Source organism: Astatotilapia calliptera, chromosome 11, assembly GCF_964374335.1.
Source record: "Astatotilapia calliptera chromosome 11, fAstCal68.1, whole genome shotgun sequence".
Lineage (NCBI taxonomy): Eukaryota > Metazoa > Chordata > Actinopteri > Cichliformes > Cichlidae > Astatotilapia > Astatotilapia calliptera.
The window spans coordinates 36,194,041-36,217,088 of record NC_137432.1 but is presented as its reverse complement, the minus strand read 5'-3'; the positions used below and the strand labels follow the sequence as shown (position 1 = coordinate 36,217,088).

Here is a 23,048-nt window from a genome sequence, read left to right as displayed (position 1 = left end):
AATAGTAATTAGTGTTGAATATCAACACTTCACTGAGTTCTTTTGATTTCTCATAGGCATCCGATGGAAGACAAAACCCTGCTCAGTACACCATTTCACACTTTATTCTGTTACACAATTACTTCTCGAAGGGAGATGCGTCCTGCATGACACGGTGCCGCGGTTCTCAAAATGGTTGTGTGCCCCTAACAGTTTTATTACAGAAGCAGAACGCTGTTATTCATCACTGGTTGCCTGTGGAGAAGTGGACACGGCTCATAACCTTTTTCTTGTAATTGTACAATAAAGGTGTAGTAAGAGTGTTGCTGTGACCACCAGAGAGTGCTGTTGTATTTCTTTCCTGTTTACTTTTTCCAAACTGTGCAGCAAACGCACCAAGTTTGTTAACAGGTGATTCTTTTAATTATGTTTGACTGATTGTCCCAATTAATTGTCAAAGGAGCTTGCAAAGAAAAGCGTCTGGACTTCTTTAAGTTGCTTTCAAGCAACTTAATTAAAGAAGTCCAGACGCTTTTCTTTGCAAGCTCCTTTGACTACGATGACCTGGATGACTGAGAACCTTCACAGACATACGTCCCAATTAATTAATTGTAATAAAAATCTTTATTATAAAGTTGCTGATCAAGTTTATTTGATGAATGTTTGAAGTTTAAGTTTGCCATGTTTGCTGAAAATATTTCTTTAACTCTTGACATGAACTGAACATAAACTTGTGGCTCCTCTCATGTCACTGCTACCTTTTCTGCAGGTGTTACCTTATACATCATATTTTTTATGCTCACCTTTCTCACAACCGAGAGCATAAAGAGGAGGTGCTATTGGTAACAGGTTTGGCCAGCTCTTGGTTTCCTCTTTCCAGTGTACCGCTTACTTGATCAGACTTGTTTGCTTTTCAAACGGAGGTGTTTAAGTTTTTGTTCTTCACTAACAGGTAAGTCTTTCATGTTTGATTCAGCTTGTAATTCAGACTAATTAAGAGTTGTGTATTTATGTAAAAAATGTGGTTTAATCTAATCGTTGTTCATTTATCTCCATGTTGTAAGTTTTAACAACATCAGAAAACACATCAAGTTGAAACTGATTTTATGATTTCTGGAAGACAAAAATACAACTTATACAGTAAGAAGTCTAATAATAAATATAAAATATAGTACATATATTTATTGATTGGTACAGGGGTTTCGGGTTATGGGTGGAAAACAACACAAAAACATGACTTCCTTGTTCCTTGAACAAGAGCGTGCAGTAAATAAAGCTGGGGCATGGTGCTGACATCACTATGTGCTGCACATTTATCTGCTAAAACTGTGGATTTAACTACATTTCTGGAGTTTTTGAAATGTGTTGCATTAAATAGAAAAGGTTTCTTTTATTTAGCTTTGTTGATATAAATGTGGCAACGATTATTGAGAAAGAGATTTTTCATGTAACAACTGAGGGAGGAAGTAGAAACAATTCAGCAGAAATGAAAGATTAAAAAATTTATAATGACAACTTTTTGTCATGTGAGGCAGAGGCAGGCAGGAAGGGGATGCAAACACAGGACTCTAGTTTTAGTTCTAGAAAACTAGAACTAAAACTCCAAACCAGAAACACAGGGAGACTTACACACATGAGGAGGTACAACAGGACAAAAGGCAAAGGAACACACAGGGTTTAAATATACAAGGGAATAATGAGGGAATGGGATGTAGGAGGGAAACACAGCTGGGATTAATTAGACATAACAAGACAAGGGGAAGAAAAATTAGACACACTGACATTGGACATGGGACTGTCAAAGTAAAACAGGAAATAACACAAACATCGAACCAGGAAAATAAGACACAACAGAAGGAACACAAGGGAGGCACAGAGACAAAACCTAAAGGAAATCACAGCAGTGCTAAAGAAAAACTAAGGAACAGAAAATACAAAAAACCAAATCATGAAAAACCCAGAACATTGAATAAACAAAAAACCAAACATGGAGTCACCCTACTACAGACCATCACACTTTTATTAGGGCCCGAGCACTGAGAGTGCGAAGGCCCTATTGTATCTGCTCCGTTTCTTATTATTATTATTATTATTATTATTATTATTATTATTATTATTATTAGGGCCCGAGCACTGACAGTGCGAAGGCCCTATTGTATCTGCTCCGTTTCTTATTATTAGGGCCCGAGCACCGACAGTGCGAAGGCCCTATTGTATCTGCTCCGTTTCTTATTATTATTATTATTATTATTATTATTATTATTATTATTAGGGCCCGAGCACTGACAGTGCGAAGGCCCTATTGTAATTGCTCTGTTTATTATTATTATTATTATTATTATTATTATTCCGGCAAATGAATTGGCCTTTTGAGGGCCTAAACATGTTCGAAAACTCATGAAATTTTGCACACGCGTCAGGTCTGGTGAAAATTTACGTATTTTAATGTTCCCAGACATGGCCAGGGAAAATTAGCTCTAGAGCGCCACCTAGAAAAATGAAAAACGCGAGCCCCCGGTATGGGTATGACCTACACGTTTGAAAGTCGGTACACCTATATAACGTTCAGAGTCGAACAAAAAAGTCTATTATGGCAATGTCCTAAACCCAACAGGAAGTCCGCCATTTTGGATTGAAGGTGACATTTTGGCTCTGATTTTACCGTTTCCATGCCTCGAACTTTAACGAACTCCTCCTTGGGGTTTGATTTCATAACCTTCAAATTTGGTCAGTGTCAACTACACCCTTGTGCCATGTTAAATTGCGGAGCTTTTGAGTTTTCACAATACTATGAGGCCGTGGCGCCATGGCGAATTTCGATGACTCGCCATGAAAATCTTATTGCCTCTCATTCTGTCATACATGTTCCGATCTGGACCAAAGAGCACACATATGATAAGGCTCCACCCCTGAACATATTTCAACTGCCATATTTGACATCAAGAACAGCGCCACCTAGTGGGAACAGGAAATGTCATGTTTTACACTTTGGGGTACAGTATAGTGATGGGTGACATCTGCAGCCTCAAATTTCTCCAGGAAAGCCTTAAGGAGTTGGTCTTGGGTTACAGTGAAAACTGTGACTTTTCGTGAAAGGGTGTGACCCCAGCAGCATGGCGAACTTTGATGTCACGCCATGAAGAAACAAATTAGTATAACTCAATGAAATCCAGTCTGATCAGTACCAGACTTTACAGGCATGATGTCAGACCCGCCCTGAACAGATTGATGTGCCCATTGTCGGAAATACGGACAGCGCCACCTAGTGGCAACAGGAAATGTCATGGCTTTAATTTTGTTGTACTGATTTTCACAGGTTCATCTTGGCCACCTCAAAAGCAGTGAATATCACCATCAGTCCCTCGTGATGCTTCAGTGCAAAAATTGTGACTTTAAACTGAACGGCGCACCCTGGTGGCAACGCTGTTCAACATGAAAGATGAAGTGGCTTTTGAGGGTCTTGGCAAGTTTATAGAGGCTTGAAATTTGGCACACACCTCCAAATGGATGAACGCTTTGTTGGCATTTGATCATTTTCATTGAATAGCGCGAAGTGGCTCCACAGCGCCCCCTACAAAATTTCAAAACCACAGCCCCTGCTCTGTGTTTTATCTATGAGTCTGAAACTTGGTAAGCTTATGGAAGATCTTAAGATGTACAAAAAAGTCTCATGGAGCAATATCCCAAATCCAACAGGAAGTCAGCCATTTTAAAGTTAATGTGTAATTTTTGTGACATTTTCCCATCTTTTCAGGCACCGTACTTTGACGAACTCCTCCAAGGGATTTCATCAGATTGGACCGATCTGCAGTTTGTGGAATCTAAAGACCTTTGTGATGTTAAATTGCGAAGCTTTTTACGTCCAGGGAAACGGGGTGGTTATGGCGGCACTTAGAGTTTGAATCACTCGCCAAAAAGCAGTAATCTGCTGTCAGTCAAAAACACAATGTCCAATCTCTCCCAAACGTCTCAGGTGTGATGAGACTCGAGCTTGGAAGTGTTTGTTATGCCATTTGTACATAATGGTTAGAGCGCCACCTAGTGGAACGACTAACTAATCATAAATGAATGAGTTGAAATGTTAGCTGGTGGTTAAATGCATGAATTCCATCAATGTGACATCACATCGGACGTGCTGGTTTTAGGTGTTGGGCGTGGCTCGACGCGCCGGGGGTGCGAGGGCCCTCATAACGCTGCTTGCAGCTTTAATTATTATTATTATTATTATTATTATTCACCCCAAACAAGGGCCTTTTTGAGGGCCTAAACATGCTCAAAAACTCATGAAATTTTGCACACATGCCAGGTCTGGTGAAAAATTTTGTATTTTAATGGTTTTACTTATGAGCACTGGGAAATGGCTCTACAGCGCCACCTATGCCTTGTTAAATGCAGCCCTACGACCACATCGTTTGAGCTACACGTATGAAATTTGGCACACATGTGTATCATGCCAAGACGAACAAAAAAGTCTGTGGGCCCATTGACGCAAACCCAACAGGAAGTCCGCCATTTGGAAGAGAAGGTGACATTTTGGCTCTAATTTTGCCATTTCCATGCCTCGAACTTTAACGAACTCCTCCTTGGGATTTGGTCCTATAAGCTTCAAATTTGGACAGTGTCAACTACACCCTTGTGCCATGTTAAATTGCGGAGCTTTTGAGTTTTCACAATACTATGAGGCCGTGGTGCCATGGCGAATTTCGATGACTCGCCATGAAAATCTTATTGCCTCTCATTCTGTCATACATGTTCCGATCTGGACCAAAGAGCACACATATGATAAGGCTCCACCCCTGAACATATTTCAACTGCCATATTTGACATCAAGGACAGCGCCACCTAGTGGGAACAGGAAATGTCATGTTTTACACTTTGGGGTACAGTATAGTGATGGGTGACATCTGCAGCCTCAAATTTCTCCAGGAAAGCCTTAACGAGTTGGTCTTGGGTTACAGTGAAAACTGTGAGTTTTCGCGAAAGGGTGTGACCCCAGCAGCATGGCGAACTTTGATGTCACGCCATGAAGAAACAAATTAGTATAACTCAATGAAATCCAGTCTGATCAGTACCAGACTTTACAGGCATGATGTCAGACCCGCCCTGAACAGATTGATGTGCCCATTGTCGGAAATACGGACAGCGCCACCTAGTGGCAACAGGAAATGTCATGGCTTTAATTTTGTTGTACTGATTTTCACAGGTTCATCTTGGCCACCTCAAAAGCGGTGAATATCACCATCAGTCCCTCGTGATGCTTCAGTGCAAAAATTGTGACTTTAAACTGAACGGCGCACCCTGGTGGCAATGCTGTTCAACATGAAAGATGAAGTGGCTTTTGAGGGTCTTGGCAAGTTTATAGAGGCTTGAAATTTGGCACACACCTCCAAATGGATGAAGGCTTTGTTGGCATGTGATCATTTTCATTGAATAGCGCGAAATGGCTCCACAGCGCCCCCTACAATATTTCAAAACCACAGCCCCTGCTCTGTGTTCTATGTATGATTCTGAAACCTGGTAAGCTTATAGGAGATATCAAGATGTACAAAAAAGTCTCTTGGAGCAATATCCCAAATCCAACAGGAAGTCAGCCATTTTAAAATTAATGTGTAATTTTGATGACATTTTCCCCCCTTTTCAGGCCTCATACTTTGACGAACTCCTCCAAGGGATTTCATCATATTGAAGGATTCTTCAGTGTGTAGAATCTAAAGACCTTTGTGATGTTAAATTGCGAAGCTTTTTCCGTTCAGGGAAACGGGGTGGTCATGGCGGCACGTAGAGTTTCAATCACTCGCAAAAAGCAGTAATCTGCTGTCACTAAAAAACACAATGTCCAATCTCTCCCAAAGGTCGCAGGTGTGATGAGACTCGAGCTTGGAAATGTTTGTTATGCTATTTGTCAATAATGGTTAGAGCGCCACCTAGTGGCATGACTATAATCCTGGTTGAATAAGATGAAATGTTAGCTGGTGATTAAAAGCATGAAATCCATCAATGTGACATCACATCGGACGTGCCGGTTTGAGTTGTTGGCAGTGGCTCGACGTGCCGGGGGTGCGAGGGCCCTCATAACGCTGCTTGCAGCTTTAATTAGGGCCCGAGCACCGAGAGTGCGAAGGCCCTATTGTATCTGCTCCGTTTCTTATTATTATTAGGGCCCGAGCACCGAGAGTGCGAAGGCCCTATTGTATCTGCTCCGTTTCTTATTATTATTATTATTATTATTATTATTATTATTATTATTATTATTATTATTATTATTCACCCCAAACAAGGGCCTTTTTGAGGGCCTAAACATGCTCAAAAACTCATGAAATTTTGCACACATGCCAGGTCTGGTGAAAAATTTTGTATTTTAATGGTTTTACATATGAGCACTGGGAAATGGCTCTAGAGCGCCACCTATGCCTTGTTAAATGCAGCCCTACGACCACATGGTTTGAGCTACATGTATGAAATTTGGCACACATGTGTATCATGCCAAGACGAACAAAAAAGTCTGTGGGCCCATTGACGCAAACCCAACAGGAAGTCCGCCATTTGGAAGAGAAGGTGACATTTTGGCTCTAATTTTGCCATTTCCATGCCTCGAACTTTTGCGAACTCCTCCTTGGGGTTTCATTTCATAAGCTTCAAATTTGGACAGTGTCAACTACACCCTTGTGCCATGTTAAATTGCGGAGCTTTTGAGTTTTCACAATACTATGAGGCCGTGGCGCCATGGCGAATTTCGATGACTCGCCATGAAAATCTTATTGCCTCTCATTTTGTCATACATTTTCTGACCTTGACCAAAGTGAACACATATGATAAGGCTCCACCCCTGAACATATTTCAACTGCCATATTTGACCTCAAGGACAGCGCCACCTAGTGGGAACAGGAAATGTCATGTTTTACACTTTGGGGTACAGTATTGTGATGGGTGACATCTGCAGCCTCATATTTCTCCAGGAAAGCCTTAAGGAGTTGGTCTTGGGTTACAGTGAAAACTGTGAGTTTTCGCGAAAGGGTGTGACCCCAGCAGCATGGCGAACTTTGATGTCTCGCCATGAAGAAACAAATTAGTATAACTCAATGAAATCCAGTCTGATCAGTACCAGACTTTACAGGCATGATGTCAGACCCGCCCTGAACAGATTGATGTGCCCATTGTCGGGAATACGGACAGCGCCACCTAGTGGCAACAGGACATGTCATGTCTTACACTTTGTTGTACTGATTTTCACAGGTTCATCGTGGCCACCTCAAAAGCGGTGAATATCACCATCAGTCCCTCGTGATGCTTCAGTGCAAAAATTGTGACTTTAAACTGAACGGCGCACCCTGGTGGCAACGCTGTTCACCATGAAAGATGAAGTGGCTTTTGAGGGGCTTGGAAAGTTTATAGAGGCTTTAAATTTGGCCCACACCTCCAATGTGATGAATGCTTTCTAGTTATGTGACCATTTTCCTTGAATAGCGCAAAATGGCTCCACAGCGCCCCCTACAAAATTCCAAAATATCAGCCCCTGCTCTGTGTTTTATCTATGAGTCTGAAACTTGGTAAGCTCATGGAAGATATTAAGATGTACAAAAAAGTCTCTTGGAGCAATATCCCAAATCCAACAGGAAGTCAGCCATTTTAAAATTAATGTGTAATTTTGGCGACATTTTCCCCTCTTTTCAGGCTTCATACTTTGACGAACTCCTCCAAGAGATTTCATCAGATTGGACCGATCTGCAGTTTGTGGAATCTAAAGACCTTTGTGATGTTAAATTGCGAAGCTTTTTACGTTCAGGGAAATGGGGTGGTTATGGCGGCACTTAGAGTTTGAATCACTCGCCAAAACGCAGTAATCTGCTGTCACTCAAAAACACAATGTCCAATCTCTCCCAAACGTCTCAGGTGTGATGAGACTCGAGCTTGGAAGTGTTTGTTATGCCATTTGTACATAATGGTTAGAGCGCCACCTAGTGGAACGACTAACTAATCATGAATGAATGAGTTGAGATGTTAGCTGGTGGTTAAATGCATGAATTCCATCAATGTGACATCAGATCGGAGGTGCTGGTTTTAGGTGTTGGGCGTGGCTCGACGCGCCGGGGGTGCGAGGGCCCTCATAACGCTGCTTGCAGCTTTAATTATTATTATTATTCAGGCGAAACAAGGGCCTTTTTGAGGGCCTAAACATGCTCAAAAACTCATGAAATTTTGCACACATGCCAGGTCTGGTGAAAAATTTTGTATTTTAATGGTTTTACATATGAGCACTGGGAAATGGCTCTAGAGCGCCACCTATGCCTTGTTAAATGCAGCCCTACGACCACATCGTTTGAGCTACATGTATGAAATTTGGCACACATATGTATCATGCCAAGACGAACAAAAAAGTCTGTGGGCCCATTGACGCAAACCCAACAGGAAGTCCGCCATTTGGAAGAGAAGGTGACATTTTGGCTCAAATTTTGCCATTTCCATGCCTCGAACTTTTGCGAACTCCTCCTTGGGGTTTCATTTCATAACCTTCAAATTTGGACAGTGTCAACTACACCCTTGTGCCATGTTAAATTGCGGAGCTTTTGAGTTTTCACAATACCATGAGGCCGTGGCGCCACGGCGAATTTCGATGACTCGCCATGAAAATCTTATTGCCTCTCATTTTGTCATACATTTTCTGACCTTGACCAAAGTGAACACATATGATAAGGCTCCACCCCTGAACATATTTCAACTGCCATATTTGACACCAGGGACAGCGCCACCTAGTGGGAACAGGAAATGTCATGTTTTACACTTTGGGGTACAGTATTGTGATGGGTGACATCTGCAGCCTCAAATTTCTCCAGGAAAGCCTTAAGGAGTTGGTCTTGGGTTACAGTGAAAACTGTGACTTTTCACGAAAGGGTGTGACCCCAGCAGCATGGCGAACTTTGATGTCACGCCATGAAGAAACAAATTAGTATAACTCAATGAAATCCAGTCTGATCAGTACCAGACTTTACAGGCATGATGTCAGACCCACCCTGAACAGATTGATATGCCCATTGTCGGAAATACGGACAGCGCCACCTAGTGGCAACAGGAAATGTCATGGCTTTAACTTTGTTGTACTGATTTTCACAGGTTGATCGTGGCCACCTCAAAAGCGGTGAATATCACCATCAGTCCCTCGTGATGCTTCAGTGCAAAAATTGTGACTTTAAACTGAACGGCGCACCCTGGTGGCAACGCTGTTCATCATGAAAGATGAAGTGGCTTTTGAGGGGCTTGGAAAGTTTATAGAGGCTTGAAATTTGGCACACACCTCCAAATGGATGAAGGCATTGTTGTTATGTAACCATTTTCCTTGAATAGCGCAAAATGGCTCCACAGCGCCCCCTACAATATTTCAAAACATCAGCCCCTGCTCTGTGTTTCATCTATGAGTCTGACACTTGGTAAGCTTGTGTAAGATATCAAGATGTACAAAAAAGTCTCTTGGAGCAATATCCCAAATCCAACAGGAAGTCAGCCATTTTAAAATTAATGTGTAATTTTGATGACATTTTCCCCCCTTTTCAGGCCTCATACTTTGACGAACTCCTCCAAGGGATTTCATCATATTGAAGCATTCTTCAGTGTGTAGAATCTAAAGACCTTTGTGATGTTAAATTGCGAAGCTTTTTCCGTTCAGGGAAACGGGGTGGTCATGGCGGCACGTAGAGTTTCAATCACTCGCAAAAAGCAGTAATCTGCTGTCACTAAAAAACACAATGTCCAATCTCTCCCAAAGGTCGCAGGTGTGATGAGACTCGAGCTTGGAAATGTTTGTTATGCTATTTGTCAATAATGGTTAGAGCGCCACCTAGTGGCATGACTATAATCCTGGTTGAATAAGATGAAATGTTAGCTGGTGATTAAAAGCATGAAATCCATCAATGTGACATCACATCGGACGTGCCGGTTTGAGGTGTTGGCAGTGGCTCGACGTGCCGGGGGTGCGAGGGCCCTCATAACGCTGCTTGCAGCTTTAATTAGGGCCCGAGCACCGACAGTGCGAAGGCCCTATTGTATCTGCTCCGTTTCTTATTATTATTATTATTATTATTATTATTATTATTATTATTATTATTATTATTATTATTATTATTCACCCCAAACAAGGGCCTTTTTGAGGGCCTAAACATGCTCAAAAACTCATGAAATTTTGCACACATGCCAGGTCTGGTGAAAAATTTTGTATTTTAATGGTTTTACTTATGAGCACTGGGAAATGGCTCTACAGCGCCACCTATGCCTTGTTAAATGCAGCCCTACGACCACATCGTTTGAGCTACACGTATGAAATTTGGCACACATGTGTATCATGCCAAGACGAACAAAAAAGTCTGTGGGCCCATTGACGCAAACCCAACAGGAAGTCCGCCATTTGGAAGAGAAGGTGACATTTTGGCTCTAATTTTGCCATTTCCATGCCTCGAACTTTAACGAACTCCTCCTTGGGATTTGGTCCTATAAGCTTCAAATTTGGACAGTGTCAACTACACCCTTGTGCCATGTTAAATTGCGGAGCTTTTGAGTTTTCACAATACTATGAGGCCGTGGTGCCATGGCGAATTTCGATGACTCGCCATGAAAATCTTATTGCCTCTCATTCTGTCATACATGTTCCGATCTGGACCAAAGAGCACACATATGATAAGGCTCCACCCCTGAACATATTTCAACTGCCATATTTGACATCAAGGACAGCGCCACCTAGTGGGAACAGGAAATGTCATGTTTTACACTTTGGGGTACAGTATAGTGATGGGTGACATCTGCAGCCTCAAATTTCTCCAGGAAAGCCTTAACGAGTTGGTCTTGGGTTACAGTGAAAACTGTGAGTTTTCGCGAAAGGGTGTGACCCCAGCAGCATGGCGAACTTTGATGTCACGCCATGAAGAAACAAATTAGTATAACTCAATGAAATCCAGTCTGATCAGTACCAGACTTTACAGGCATGATGTCAGACCCGCCCTGAACAGATTGATGTGCCCATTGTCGGAAATACGGACAGCGCCACCTAGTGGCAACAGGAAATGTCATGGCTTTAATTTTGTTGTACTGATTTTCACAGGTTCATCTTGGCCACCTCAAAAGCGGTGAATATCACCATCAGTCCCTCGTGATGCTTCAGTGCAAAAATTGTGACTTTAAACTGAACGGCGCACCCTGGTGGCAATGCTGTTCAACATGAAAGATGAAGTGGCTTTTGAGGGTCTTGGCAAGTTTATAGAGGCTTGAAATTTGGCACACACCTCCAAATGGATGAAGGCTTTGTTGGCATGTGATCATTTTCATTGAATAGCGCGAAATGGCTCCACAGCGCCCCCTACAATATTTCAAAACCACAGCCCCTGCTCTGTGTTCTATGTATGATTCTGAAACCTGGTAAGCTTATAGGAGATATCAAGATGTACAAAAAAGTCTCTTGGAGCAATATCCCAAATCCAACAGGAAGTCAGCCATTTTAAAATTAATGTGTAATTTTGATGACATTTTCCCCCCTTTTCAGGCCTCATACTTTGACGAACTCCTCCAAGGGATTTCATCATATTGAAGGATTCTTCAGTGTGTAGAATCTAAAGACCTTTGTGATGTTAAATTGCGAAGCTTTTTCCGTTCAGGGAAACGGGGTGGTCATGGCGGCACGTAGAGTTTCAATCACTCGCAAAAAGCAGTAATCTGCTGTCACTAAAAAACACAATGTCCAATCTCTCCCAAAGGTCGCAGGTGTGATGAGACTCGAGCTTGGAAATGTTTGTTATGCTATTTGTCAATAATGGTTAGAGCGCCACCTAGTGGCATGACTATAATCCTGGTTGAATAAGATGAAATGTTAGCTGGTGATTAAAAGCATGAAATCCATCAATGTGACATCACATCGGACGTGCCGGTTTGAGTTGTTGGCAGTGGCTCGACGTGCCGGGGGTGCGAGGGCCCTCATAACGCTGCTTGCAGCTTTAATTAGGGCCCGAGCACTGACAGTGCGAAGGCCCTATTGTAATTGCTCCGTTTATTATTATTATTATTATTATTATTTCGGCAAATGAATCGGCCTTTTGAGGACCTAAACATGCTCGAAAACTCATGAAATTTTGCACACGCGTCAGGTCTGGTGAAAATTTACGTATTTTAATGTTCTCAGACATGGCCAGGGAAAATTAGCTCAGTAGCGCCACCTAGAAAAATGAAAAATGCGAGCCCCCGGTATGGGTATGACCTACACGTTTGAAAGTCGGTACACCTATATAACGTTCAGAGTCGAACAAAAAAGTCTATTATGGCAATGTCCTAAACCCAACAGGAAGTCCGCCATTTTGGATTGAAGGTGACATTTTGGCTCTGATTTTACCGTTTCCATGCCTCGAACTTTAACGAACTCCTCCTTGGGGGTTGATTTCATAACCTTCATATTTGGTCAGTGTCAACTACACCCTTGTGCCATGTTAAATTGCGGAGCTTTTGAGTTTTCACAATACTATGAGGCCGTGGCGCCATGGCGAATTTCGATGACTCGCCATGAAAATCTTATTGCCTCTCATTTTGTCATACATTTTCTGACCTTGACCAAAGTGAACACATATGATAAGGCTCCACCCCTGAACATATTTCAACTGCCATATTTGACACCAGGGACAGCGCCACCTAGTGGGAACAGGAAATGTCATGTTTTACACTTTGGGGTACAGTATAGTGATGGGTGACATCTGCAGCCTCAAATTTCTCCAGGAAAGCCTTAAGGAGTTGGTCTTGGGTTACAGTGAAAACTGTGAGTTTTCACGAAAGGGTGTGACCCCAGCAGCATGGCGAACTTTGATGTCACGCCATGAAGAAACAAATTAGTATAACTCAATGAAATCAAGTCTGATCAGTACCAGACTTTACAGGCATGATGTCAGACCCGCCCTGAACAGATTGATATGCCCATTGTCGGAAATACGGACAGCGCCACCTAGTGGCAACAGGAAATGTCATGGCTTTAACTTTGTTGTACTGATTTTCACAGGTTGATCGTGGCCACCTCAAAAGCGGTGAATATCACCATCAGTCCCTCGTGATGCTTCAGTGCAAAAATTGTGACTTTAAACTGAACGGCGCACCCTGGTGGCAACGCGGTTCATCATGAAAGATGAAGTGGCTTTTGAGGGGCTTGGAAAGTTTATAGAGGCTTGAAATTTCGCACACACCTCCAAATGGATGAAGGCATTGTTGTTATGTAACCATTTTCCTTGAATAGCGCAAAATGGCTCCACAGCGCCCCCTACAATATTTCAAAACATCAGCCCCTGCTCTGTGTTTCATCTATGAGTCTGACACTTGGTAAGCTTGTGTAAGATATCAAGATGTACAAAAAAGTCTCTTGGAGCAATATCCCAAATCCAACAGGAAGTCAGCCATTTTTAAATTAATGTGTAATTTTGATGACATTTTCCCCCCTTTTCAGGCCTCATACTTTGACGAACTCCTCCAAGGGATTTCATCATATTGAAGCATTCTTCAGTGTGTAGAATCTAAAGACCTTTGTGATGTTAAATTGCGAAGCTTTTTCCGTTCAGGGAAACGGGGTGGTCATGGCGGCACGTAGAGTTTCAATCACTCGCAAAAAGCAGTAATCTGCTGTCACTAAAAAACACAATGTCCAATCTCTCCCAAAGGTCGCAGGTGTGATGAGACTCGAGCTTGGAAATGTTTGTTATGCTATTTGTCAATAATGGTTAGAGCGCCACCTAGTGGCATGACTATAATCCTGGTTGAATAAGATGAAATGTTAGCTGGTGATTAAAAGCATGAAATCCATCAATGTGACATCACATCGGACGTGCCGGTTTGAGGTGTTGGCAGTGGCTCGACGTGCCGGGGGTGCGAGGGCCCTCATAACGCTGCTTGCAGCTTTAATTATTATTATTATTATTATTCACCCCAAACAAGGGCCTTTTTGAGGGCCTAAACATGCTCAAAAACTCATGAAATTTTGCACACATGCCAGGTCTGGTGAAAAATTTTGTATTTTAATGGTTTTACATATGAGCACTGGGAAATGGCTCTACGGCGCCACCTATGCCTTGTTAAATGCAGCCCTACGACCACATCGTTTGAGCTACATGTATGAAATTTGGCACACATGTGTATCATGCCAAGACGAACAAAAAAGTCAGTGGGCCCATTGACGCAAACCCAACAGGAAGTCCGCCATTTGGAAGAGAAGGTGACATTTTGTCTCTAATTTTGCCATTTCCATGCCTCGAACTTTAACGAACTCCTCCTTGGCATTTGTTCCTATAAGCTCCAAATTTGGACAGTGTCAACTACACCCTTGTGCCATGTTAAATTGCGGAGCTTTTGAGTTTTCACAATACTATGAGGCCGTGGCGCCATGGCGAATTTCGATGACTCGCCATGAAAATCTTATTGCCTCTCATTCTGTCATACATGTTCCAATCTGGACCAAAGAGCACACATATGATAAGGCTCCACCCCTGAACATATTTCAACTGCCATATTTGACATCAAGGACAGCGCCACCTAGTGGGAACAGGAAATGTCATGTTTTACACTTTGGGGTACAGTATAGTGATGGGTGACATCTGCAGCCTCAAATTTCTCCAGGAAAGCCTTAAGGAGTTGGTCTTGGGTTACAGTGAAAACTGTGAGTTTTCGCGAAAGGGTGTGACCCCAGCAGCATGGCGAACTTTGATGTCACGCCATGAAGAAACAAATTAGTATAACTCAATGAAATCCAGTCTGATCAGTACCAGACTTTACAGGCATGATGTCAGACGCGCCCTGAACAGATTGATATGCCCATTGTCGGAAATACGGACAGCGCCACCTAGTGGCAACAGGAAATGTCATGGCTTTAATTTTGTTGTACTGATTTTCACAGGTTCATCGTGGCCACCTCAAAAGCGGTGAATATCACCATCAGTCCCTCGTGATGCTTCAGTGCAAAAATTGTGACTTTAAACTGAACGGCGCACCCTGGTGGCAACGCTGTTCACCATGAAAGATGAAGTGGCTTTTGAGGGTCTTGGCAAGTTTATAGAGGCTTGAAATTTGGCGCACACCTCCAATGTGGTTAAGGCTTTGTTGTTATGTGATCATTTTCATTGAATATCCCAAAATGGCTCCACAGCGCCCCCTACAAAATTTCAAAATCACAGCCCCTGCTCTGTGTTTTATGTATGAGTCTGAAACCTGGTAAGCTTATAGGAGATATCAAGATGTACAAAAAAGTCTCTTGGAGCAATATCCCAAATCCAACAGGAAGTCAGCCATTTTAAAATTAATGTGCAATTTTGGCAACATTTTCCCCTCTTTTCAGGCATCGTTCTTTGACGAACTCCTCCAAGGGATTTCATCAGATTGCACTATTCTTCAGTGTGTGGAATCCAAAGACCTTTGTGTTGTTAAATTGCGAGGCTTTTTACGTTCAGGGAAACGGGGTGGTTATGGCGGCACGTAGGCTCTCAATCACTCGCCAAAACGCAGTAATCTGCTGTTACTCAAAAACACAATGTCCAATCTCACCCAAAGGTCGCAGGCATAATGAGACTCGAGTTCAGAAGTGTTTGTTATGCCATTTGTACATAATGGTTAGAGTGCCACCTAGTGGAACGACTAGCTAATCATGAATGAATGAGTTGAAATGTTAGCTGGTGGTTAAATGCATGAATTCCATCAATGTGACATCAGATCGGACGTGCTGGTTGTAGGTGTTGGGCGTGGCTCGACGCGCCGGGGGTGCGAGGGCCCTCATAACGCTGCTTGCAGCTTTAATTAGGGCCCGAGCACTGAGAGTGCGAAGGCCCTATTGTATCTGCTCCGTTTCTTATTATTATTATTATTATTATTATTATTATTATTCAGGCGAAACAAGGGCCTTTTTGAGGGCCTAAACATGCTCAAAAACTCATGAAATTTTGCACACATGCCAGGTCTGGTGAAAAATTTTGTATTTTAATGGTTTTACATATGAGCACTGGGAAATGGCTCTACAGCGCCACCTATGCCTTGTTAAATGCAGCCCTACGACCACATCGTTTGAGCTACATGTATGAAATTTGGCACACATATGTATCATGCCAAGACGAACAAAAAAGTCTGTGGGCCCATTGACGCAAACCCAACAGGAAGTCCGCCATTTGGAAGAGAAGGTGACATTTTGGCTCTAATTTTGCCATTTCCATGCCTCGAACTTTTGCGAACTCCTCCTTGGGGTTTCATTTCATAACCTTCATATTTGGTCAGTGTCAACTACACCCTTGTGCCATGTTAAATTGCGGAGCTTTTGAGTTTTCACAATACTATGAGGCCGTGGCGCCATGGCGAATTTCGATGACTCGCCATGAAAATCTTATTGTCTCTCATTTTGTCATACATTTTCTGACCTTGACCAAAGTGAACACATATGATAAGGCTCGACCCCTGAACATATTTCAACTGCCATATTTGACACCAGGTACAGCGCCACCTAGTGGGAACAGGAAATGTCATGTTTTACACTTTGGGGTACAGTATTGTGATGGGTGACATCTGCAGCCTCAAATTTCTCCAGGAAAGCCTTAAGGAGTTGGTCTTGGGTTACAGTGAAAACTGTGACTTTTCACGAAAGGGTGTGACCCCAGCAGCATGGCGAACTTTGATGTCACGCCATGAAGAAACAAATTAGTATAACTCAATGAAATCCAGTCTGATCAGTACCAGACTTTACAGGCATGATGTCAGACCCGCCCTGAACAGATTGATGTGCCCATTGTCGGAAATACGGACAGCGCCACCTAGTGGCAACAGGAAATGTCATGGCTTTAATTTTGTTGTACTGATTTTCACAGGTTCATCGTGGCCACCTCAAAAGCGGTGAATATCAACATCAGTCCCTCGTGATGCTTCAGTGCAAACATTGTGACTTTAAACTGAACGGCGCACCCTGGTGGCAACGCGGTTCAACATGAAAGATGAAGTGGCTTTTGAGGGGCTTGGAAAGTTTATAGAGGCTTGAAATTTGGCACACACCTCCAAATGGATGAACGCTTTGTTGGCATGTGATCATTTTCCTTGAATAGCGCGAAATGGCTCCACAGCGCCCCCTACAATATTTCAAAACATCAGCCCCTGCTCTGTGTTTCATCTATGAGTCTGACACTTGGTAAGCTTGTGTAAGATATCAAGATGTACAAAAAAGTCTCTTGGAGCAATATCCCAAATCCAACAGGAAGTCAGCCATTTTAAAATTAATGTGTAATTTTGATGACATTTTCCCCCCTTTTCAGGCCTCATACTTTGACGAACTCCTCCAAGGGATTTCATCATATTGAAGCATTCTTCAGTGTGTAGAATCTAAAGACCTTTGTGATGTTAAATTGCGAAGCTTTTTCCGTTCAGGGAAACGGGGTGGTCATGGCGGCACGTAGAGTTTCAATCACTCGCAAAAAGCAGTAATCTGCTGTCACTAAAAAACACAATGTCCAATCTCTCCCAAAGGTCGCAGGTGTGATGAGACTCGAGCTTGGAAATGTTTGTTATGCTATTTGTCAATAATGGTTAGAGCGCCACCTAGTGGCATGACTATAATCCTGGTTGAATAAGATAAAATGTTAGCTGGTGATTAAAAGCATGAAATCCATCAATGTGACATCACATCGGACGTGCCGGTTTGAGGTGTTGGCAGTGGCTCGACGTGCCGGGGGTGCGAGGGCCCTCATAACGCTGCTTGCAGCTTTAATTATTATTATTATTATTATTCAGGCGAAACAAGGGCCTTTTTGAGGGCCTAAACATGCTCAAAAACTCATGAAATTTTGCACACATGCCAGGTCTGGTGAAAAATTTTGTATTTTAATGGTTTTACATATGAGCACTGGGAAATGGCTCTAGAGCGCCACCTATGCCTTGTTAAATGCAGCCCTACGACCACATCGTTTGAGCTACATGTATGAAATTTGGCACACATGTGTATCATGCCAAGACGAACAAAAAAGTCAGTGGGCCCATTGACGCAAACCCAACAGGAAGTCCGCCATTTGGAAGAGAAGGTGACATTTTGGCTCAAATTTTGCAATTTCCATGCCTCGAACTTTTGCGAACTCCTCCTTGGGGTTTGATTTCATAACCTTCATATTTGGTCAGTGTCAACTACACCCTTGTGCCATGTTAAATTGCGGAGCTTTTGAGTTTTCACAATACGGTGAGGCCGTGGCGCCATGGCGAATTTCGATGACTCGCCATGAAAATCTTATTGCCTCTCATTTTGTCATACATTTTCTGACCTTGACCAAAGTGAACACATATGATAAGGCTCCACCCCTGAACATATTTCAACTGCCATATTTGACACCAGGGACAGCGCCACCTAGTGGGAACAGGAAATGTCATGTTTTACACTTTGGGGTACAGTATTGTGATGGGTGACATCTGCAGCCTCAAATTTCTCCAGGAAAGCCTTAAGGAGTTGGTCTTGGGTTACAGTGAAAACTGTGACTTTTCACGAAAGGGTGTGACCCCAGCAGCATGGCGAACTTTGATGTCACGCCATGAAGAAACAAATTAGTATAACTCAATGAAATCCAGTCTGATCAGTACCAGACTTTACAGGCATGATGTCAGACCCGCCCTGAACAAATTGATATGCCCATTGTCGGAAATACGGACAGCGCCACCTAGTGGCAACAGGAAATGTCATGGCTTTAACTTTGTTGTACTGATTTTCACAGGTTGATCGTGGCCACCTCAAAAGCGGTGAATATCACCATCAGTCCCTCGTGATGCTTCAGTGCAAAAATTGTGACTTTAAACTGAACGGCGCACCCTGGTGGCAACGCGGTTCATCATGAAAGATGAAGTGGCTTTTGAGGGGCTTGGCAAGTTTATAGAGGCTTGAAATTTGGCGCACACCTCCAAATGGATGAAAGCATTGTTGTTATGTAACCATTTTCCTTGAATAGCGCGAAATGGCTCCACAGCGCCCCCTACAATATTTCAAAACATCAGCCCCTGCTCTGTGTTTCATCTATGAGTCTGACACTTGGTAAGCTTGTGTAAGATATCAAGATGTACAAAAAAGTCTCTTGGAGCAATATCCCAAATACAACAGGAAGTCAGCCATTTTAAAATTAATGTGTAATTTTGATGACATTTTCCCCTCTTTTCAGGCTTCATACTTTGACGAACTCCTCCAAGGGATTTCATCATATTGAAGCATTCTTCAGTGTGTAGAATCTAAAGACCTTTGTGATGTTAAATTGCGAAGCTTTTTCCGTTCAGGGAAACGGGGTGGTCATGGCGGCACGTAGAGTTTCAGTCACTCGCAAAAAGCAGTAATCTGCTGTCACTAAAAAACACAATGTCCAATCTCTCCCAAAGGTCGCAGGTGTGATGAGACTCGAGCTTGGAAATGTTTGTTATGCTATTTGTCAATAATGGTTAGAGCGCCACCTAGTGGGATGACTATAATCCTGGTTGAATAAGATGAAATGTTAGCTGGTGATTAAAAGCATGAAATCCATCAATGTGACATCACATCGGACGTGCCGGTTTGAGGTGTTGGCAGTGGCTCGACGTGCCGGGGGTGCGAGGGCCCTCATAACGCTGCTTGCAGCTTTAATTAGGGCCCGAGCACTGACAGTGCGAAGGCCCTATTGTAATTGCTCTGTTTATTATTATTATTATTATTATTATTATTATTCCGGCAAATGAATTGGCCTTTTGAGGGCCTAAACATGTTCGAAAACTCATGAAATTTTGCACACGCGTCAGGTCTGGTGAAAATTTACGTATTTTAATGTTCCCAGACATGGCCAGGGAAAATTAGCTCTAGAGCGCCACCTAGAAAAATGAAAAACGCGAGCCCCCGGTATGGGTATGACCTACACGTTTGAAAGTCGGTACACCTATATAACGTTCAGAGTCGAACAAAAAAGTCTATTATGGCAATGTCCTAAACCCAACAGGAAGTCCGCCATTTTGGATTGAAGGTGACATTTTGGCTCTGATTTTACCGTTTCCATGCCTCGAACTTTAACGAACTCCTCCTTGGGGTTTGATTTCATAACCTTCAAATTTGGTCAGTGTCAACTACACCCTTGTGCCATGTTAAATTGCGGAGCTTTTGAGTTTTCACAATACTATGAGGCCGTGGCGCCATGGCGAATTTCGATGACTCGCCATGAAAATCTTATTGCCTCTCATTCTGTCATACATGTTCCGATCTGGACCAAAGAGCACACATATGATAAGGCTCCACCCCTGAACATATTTCAACTGCCATATTTGACATCAAGAACAGCGCCACCTAGTGGGAACAGGAAATGTCATGTTTTACACTTTGGGGTACAGTATAGTGATGGGTGACATCTGCAGCCTCAAATTTCTCCAGGAAAGCCTTAAGGAGTTGGTCTTGGGTTACAGTGAAAACTGTGACTTTTCGTGAAAGGGTGTGACCCCAGCAGCATGGCGAACTTTGATGTCACGCCATGAAGAAACAAATTAGTATAACTCAATGAAATCCAGTCTGATCAGTACCAGACTTTACAGGCATGATGTCAGACCCGCCCTGAACAGATTGATGTGCCCATTGTCGGAAATACGGACAGCGCCACCTAGTGGCAACAGGAAATGTCATGGCTTTAATTTTGTTGTACTGATTTTCACAGGTTCATCTTGGCCACCTCAAAAGCAGTGAATATCACCATCAGTCCCTCGTGATGCTTCAGTGCAAAAATTGTGACTTTAAACTGAACGGCGCACCCTGGTGGCAACGCTGTTCAACATGAAAGATGAAGTGGCTTTTGAGGGTCTTGGCAAGTTTATAGAGGCTTGAAATTTGGCACACACCTCCAAATGGATGAACGCTTTGTTGGCATTTGATCATTTTCATTGAATAGCGCGAAGTGGCTCCACAGCGCCCCCTACAAAATTTCAAAACCACAGCCCCTGCTCTGTGTTTTATCTATGAGTCTGAAACTTGGTAAGCTTATGGAAGATCTTAAGATGTACAAAAAAGTCTCATGGAGCAATATCCCAAATCCAACAGGAAGTCAGCCATTTTAAAGTTAATGTGTAATTTTTGTGACATTTTCCCATCTTTTCAGGCACCGTACTTTGACGAACTCCTCCAAGGGATTTCATCAGATTGGACCGATCTGCAGTTTGTGGAATCTAAAGACCTTTGTGATGTTAAATTGCGAAGCTTTTTACGTCCAGGGAAACGGGGTGGTTATGGCGGCACTTAGAGTTTGAATCACTCGCCAAAAAGCAGTAATCTGCTGTCAGTCAAAAACACAATGTCCAATCTCTCCCAAACGTCTCAGGTGTGATGAGACTCGAGCTTGGAAGTGTTTGTTATGCCATTTGTACATAATGGTTAGAGCGCCACCTAGTGGAACGACTAACTAATCATAAATGAATGAGTTGAAATGTTAGCTGGTGGTTAAATGCATGAATTCCATCAATGTGACATCACATCGGACGTGCTGGTTTTAGGTGTTGGGCGTGGCTCGACGCGCCGGGGGTGCGAGGGCCCTCATAACGCTGCTTGCAGCTTTAATTATTATTATTATTATTATTCACCCCAAACAAGGGCCTTTTTGAGGGCCTAAACATGCTCAAAAACTCATGAAATTTTGCACACATGCCAGGTCTGGTGAAAAATTTTGTATTTTAATGGTTTTACATATGAGCACTGGGAAATGGCTCTACAGCGCCACCTATGCCTTGTTAAATGCAGCCCTACGACCACATCGTTTGAGCTACATGTATGAAATTTGGCACACATGTGTATCATGCCAAGACGAACAAAAAAGTCTGTGGGCCCATTGACGCAAACCCAACAGGAAGTCCGCCATTTGGAAGAGAAGGTGACATTTTGGCTCTAATTTTGCCATTTCCATGCCTCGAACTTTTGCGAACTCCTCCTTGGGGTTTCATTTCATAACCTTCAAATTTGGACAGTGTCAACTACACCCTTGTGCCATGTTAAATTGCGGAGCTTTTGAGTTTTCACAATACTATGAGGCCGTGGCGCCATGGCGAATTTCGATGACTCGCCATGAAAATCTTATTGCCTCTCATTTTGTCATACATTTTCTGACCTTGACCAAAGTGAACACATATGATAAGGCTCCACCCCTGAACATATTTCAACTGCCATATTTGACACCAGGGACAGTGCCACCTAGTGGGAACAGGAAATGTCATGTTTTACACTTTGGGGTACAGTATAGTGATGGGTGACATCTGCAGCCTCAAATTTCTCCAGGAAAGCCTTAAGGAGTTGGTCTTGGGTTACAGTGAAAACTGTGACTTTTCACGCAAGGGTGTGACCCCAGCAGCATGACGAACTTTGATGTCACGCCATGAAGAAACAAATTAGTATAACTCAATGAAATCCAGTCTGATCAGTACCAGACTTTACAGGCATGATGTCAGACCCGCCCTGAACAGATTGATGTGCCCATTGTCGGAAATACGGACAGCGCCACCTAGTGGCAACAGGAAATGTCATGGCTTTAACTTTGTTGTACTGATTTTCACAGGTTGATCGTGGCCACCTCAAAAGCGGTGAATATCACCATCAGTCCCTCGTGATGCTTCAGTGCAAAAATTGTGACTTTAAACTGAACGGCGCACCCTGGTGGCAACGCGGTTCATCATGAAAGATGAAGTGGCTTTTGAGGGGCTTGGAAAGTTTATAGAGGCTTGAAATTTGGCACACACCTCCAAATGGATGAAGGCATTGTTGTCATGTAACCATTTTCCTTGAATAGCGCAAAATGGCTCCACAGCGCCCCCTACAATATTTCAAAACATCAGCCCCTGCTCTGTGTTTCATCTATGAGTCTGACACTTGGTAAGCTTGTGTAAGACATCAAGATGTACAAAAAAGTCTCTTGGAGCAATATCCCAAATCCAACAGGAAGTCAGCCATTTTAAAATTAATGTGCAATTTTGGCAACATTTTCCCCTCTTTTCAGGCATCGTTCTTTGACGAACTCCTCCAAGGGATTTCATCATATTGCACTATTCTTCAGTGTGTGGAATCCAAAGACCTTTGTGTTGTTAAATTG

General features: G+C 42.9%; 1 protein-coding gene across 1 annotated transcript in view; it reads left to right on the top strand.

The window, feature by feature from the left end:
- Nucleotides 1-795: 795 nt before the first annotated feature.
- The window catches only part of LOC113032025 (uncharacterized), a 29,277-nt gene continuing 7,024 nt past the window's right edge, over nt 796-23,048 (top strand). The window contains exon 1 of the mRNA XM_026184661.2: nt 796-931. The gene's annotated coding sequence lies outside the window, so the exon portion shown is untranslated. The remainder of the gene's footprint in view (nt 932-23,048) is intronic.